The sequence below is a fragment of the Mirounga angustirostris genome, unplaced genomic scaffold, assembly GCF_029215605.1.
Source record: "Mirounga angustirostris isolate CCGP_5_RB_7025 unplaced genomic scaffold, mMirAng1.0.hap1 SCAF_7, whole genome shotgun sequence".
In the NCBI taxonomy this organism is placed as follows: Eukaryota; Metazoa; Chordata; class Mammalia; order Carnivora; family Phocidae; genus Mirounga; species Mirounga angustirostris.
The window spans coordinates 21,043,879-21,048,126 of NW_026991715.1; the positions used below are offsets into that span (position 1 = coordinate 21,043,879).

Here is a 4,248-nt window from a genome sequence, read left to right on the forward strand (position 1 = left end):
ACACAGAATGCCATGTCAAAATTACTAACTTGAGGATAAATTTTGGTTCTAAAGCTTATTTCTTAGAACATCGCCTATAGGATTTATATAAAATACACTAATGTAAATAATCTTATTAATATTTATCTGCTGGAAAAAAAAAAAAAAAAACCTCTTAGCAAAAAAAAAATCTGTTTGCAAAATAACCTGTCAGGGTCAGGAACACACAACATGGCAACAACTACAAGTAAAATGGGTTAGATCAGAATTACTTCTCTCCAATGTGCATTTCAACTTTAACCTTTCACTTCTGTGTCCACATTTCCTCCTCTTGCTTTCAACTTGACATTGGCAATTTCTTCTACCAGTAATGTTTGTATGTTGATTGTTAAGCTTTAAATCTTATAGGAAAATTATGCTTTTTCCCTGTTTCCTTGATTTTTTTTTTCTCATGTCAGACAGGTAATAGGCTGAGTAACAAGGTTTGAGGGAAGTGCATGTCATCAAGCTTATGAACTACAGAAGGATCTATTTTCTTGATTTTTTTATTCTTTTTTCCTCAGGATTCAGGAATAGGAAAAATACATTTCCTGAGATATGCTGGGAAAGTATTTCCACATGGGACAGGTAAACCCAAGTTTCTCCCTTAATTCTCCCAGAGCTGTAATACTGTGGTGGTGGAGGTGGTTGCACTTTGCTCATTTTTTTTGTTATCAAAACTATAAAACATATAAATTAGGATGTGTAAAGAACCTCTGTGGATATATCACCCAGGCTCAACAATCACCAATATATGATCAGTGTTATTTAACTTGTATATCTACCCATTTCCATCACTCTCATCTCTTGGATTATTTTGAAGTAAATCCTATATATCATTTTATCTCTAATACACTTCAGTGCAAAACTATAGAACTATAAAAGATGAACACTTAAAAATATATAACTAAGAAAGAGTGGAACTGGACAGAAAGAGTGGAACAGACAAATAGATCAATGAACTAGAACTGAGAGTTTAGGGGAAAATCCCATATACATCTATTGTCACGAGATTTTGATTTTGAAAAAGATGCCAAGTCATTCAAAGGAAAGAGAGAAAAGGCTTTTCAACAAATGGGGTCAGACAACTGAATATCCACATGCAAAAAAATGAAGTTGGACCCTTAACTCACACCATATACAAAAATTTATTCAAAATGGATCAAAGATTTAAGTGTAAAAAAACTTAACACTATAAAACTCTTGGAAGAAAATGTTGTGACCTTAAATGAAATAATGGTTTCTTCATTATGACACCTAAAGCACAAGCAACCAAAGAAAAAATAGACAAACTGGACTTCATCACAATTAAAACTTTTATTCTTCAAAGGATATGCATAAAAAAATGAAAAAAAGTCTACCCATAGAATGGGGAAAAAATTTGCTAATCATTCATCTGATAAGAATCTAGTATCCAGAATATATAAAGAACTTTTTCTACTCAACCATAAAGACAGTACAATTAAAAATAGACAAAGGAGGGGGGCCTGGGTGGCTCAGTCTGTTAAGCAACCAATTTTGGCTCAGGTCATGATCTCAGGGTCCTGGGATCTGCCTGCAGGCCCCCTTTCTCCCTCTGCCCCTCCCCCTGCTTGTGCTCTCTCTCTCTCTCTCTCTAGTAAGTAAATAAAATCTTAAAAAAAATTGACAAAGGAATCAATACTTATCCAAAAAAGATACACAAATGACAAATAAGCCCATGAAAATATGTTCAAAATAATTAGTTATTAGATAAATACAAATCAAAGCCACAGTAAGATGCCACTTCACCTGCACTAGGATGGCTACAATAAAAAAGATGGACAATAGTAAGTGTTGGTGAGCATATGGAGAAATTGAAACCCTCATATATTGCTCTTGGGAATGTAAAATAGAGCAGATGCTTTGGAAAATATTTTGGCAGTTCTTCCAAAGGTTAAAGTAGTGTTACCATAAGATCCAACAATTCTACTCCTAGATATATAGCTGAAAACATATGTTCATCCAAAAACTTGTATATGAATATTCATAGTGACATTATTCGTAAGAGCCAAAAGGTAGAAAGAACCCAAATACCCCCCAACTAATGAATGGATAAATAAAATATGGTATACCTACAACGGAATATTATTCATGCATAAAAATGAGTGAAGCATTAACATACATTGTAATAAAGACAAATCTTCCAAACTTTACACTATGTGAAAAAAGCTATAATAAAAGGCCACATATTGTGTGATTCTGTTTTTATGGAATCCACAGAAACAAAAAGGAGATCAGTGGTCACCAGTGGCTGCAAGGAAGGAGGAATTGGAATTGGAGGGTTATTTGAAAGCAAGAGGTGACACAATGAGCCCATATCCATTTTCTCCTTGGGTCTGCGTATGCCTCCAGGAGCAGAAGAGAGTGAAGGCACCAGTTTCCAATTTCTCTTCGTGCTTCCGGCATGATTTGGTCCATGCCTTTCAGTGGTCTGAGGACCAGCTGTGTCATGCATCTCAGTGACTGAAATACCAGCTGTGCATCCTCCCGTTCCCCGCCTTCCAAAGACCAGCTGTGCCCTCACATGCTGTCTCCATGAGAAAGAGCGTCCCTGGCAAGACATCATCTCAGAAGTGTACATCTGACCTGGAGCACATCCTTCCGTGGTCTGAGCAAGAGCCAGGCCCACAAGAGCTTCTACTTCCACACTTCTCCCATTTAGTTCTCCGACACTGACAAGTGCTGTCTGCTCTCTACAATGTTAATCTCTTCAGATCAGCTTTCCTTCGTTGCTCTTTCAGACTTTCAACCCCTATGCAACTAATGCTCTCCATTAAACGCCCTCTGTTTGTAATACCTGGTGAGGCATCTGCTTCTCTGACTCATATATCTACACTGACTGTTACACTAAATGTTAGTAACAAGTCTGATATGTTGACGTTGAATTATAAATCCAGTTTTCTTTTGTACTTAGCCCACGGTTCTGTATTTTGGGTAATATTTTGGAAAATGGAGCCCTTCTGGTTTACTGTTTTGAACATAATGAAAATGTAAAAGTCATAGAAACCCTTTCTTTTCTCCCTAAATTTTAGTGATTCCAGAAAGCATTATTTTAGCAATATTATCAGGCCAAAAATTAAAATGGAAAGTTTTTGTTAGTCAAAAATATTTTCCTAAATGTCAAGTTAATTTTGTATCTTATCTTGGGGTAAGATAACTTAGAAAGTAGCTATTCCTTCCTTAGATCATGGTTTTAAGAGGTCTTTTTGGTTATTACCTACCAAGTAGACTACACTTTTACTTATACATATGTATGAGGAATGTGCTTTAAAAGTGAGAAAACAAGGTATCTATATGACTTAAATACTATTAAGGAAAATTGCTTTAAGTTTATATGAGAGCAGCTGGAAGATTCATGTGGTATTTTTGGACACAATTCTGGCACAAAGCAGAAACAGAGAAACAGGAAATAGGCCAAAAACTGGACCAAAACGTTAAAACAAAAAAATCATGGGTACTTCACAAATTCTAGTAGTTCTACAGAGGTAAATGACTTGAAATTAAAAGATACATACTATCATATAATCTATTTTTATGTATTCCCTCTGTATCTTAACATATAGATATATTTCCAATCGTGGGCTCAACAGATGTATTAGCATTTTTTGATGACTTATATGAAACATTAAGAAGTAATTAGGAAGGCATCCAAAGCTCATCAGCACATTAATAGGCCCAGAAAGTTCACATTGGATTTCCTTATATTTCCTAGGTACTCTCATTTTCTGGGAATGGGTCAGCTCTTTCAGTAGTTACAAATCAGCTTAATGTGTAAAATAATCACACAGTGTCATGAATACATGCAAAAAAGCACTGGCTTCACTCTTTTATTTTTACACTGTTCTAAGTATAGTCATTCCGTGCCACTTTTTTCATTTATTGACACTTTCACAAATAGGTGATTAATCCCATCAGTTGATTGTTTTAATTTGAGCCCCAATGAGTCCAAAATGATGCATTAATGCCCAAATCTTTTCTCTGTAATATAGGCTTGTGGCTTAAACCAACTTAGTTAACATTTTTTTTTCTACTTTGAATGAAAAACATTATTTTCCCTGGGAAAATGTAGCTATTAATAGACTAACAGTGGACTCTTCATTACACATAATTTGCACTTACTCACAGCACAAAACATGACCTCAGATGATTCCTGATATCATCATGAAACAGAAGGTACAAGACATGGGAGGACTTCTTGAAAATGATCAG

The 4,248-nt window shown here is 35.2% G+C and overlaps 1 pseudogene; it reads right to left on the reverse strand.

Annotated features, from left to right (window-relative positions):
- Nucleotides 1–431: 431 nt before the first annotated feature.
- On the reverse strand, nt 432–507 carry LOC123836835 (small nucleolar RNA U13; annotated as a pseudogene).
- Between the last annotated feature and the right edge of the window lie 3,741 nt (nt 508–4,248).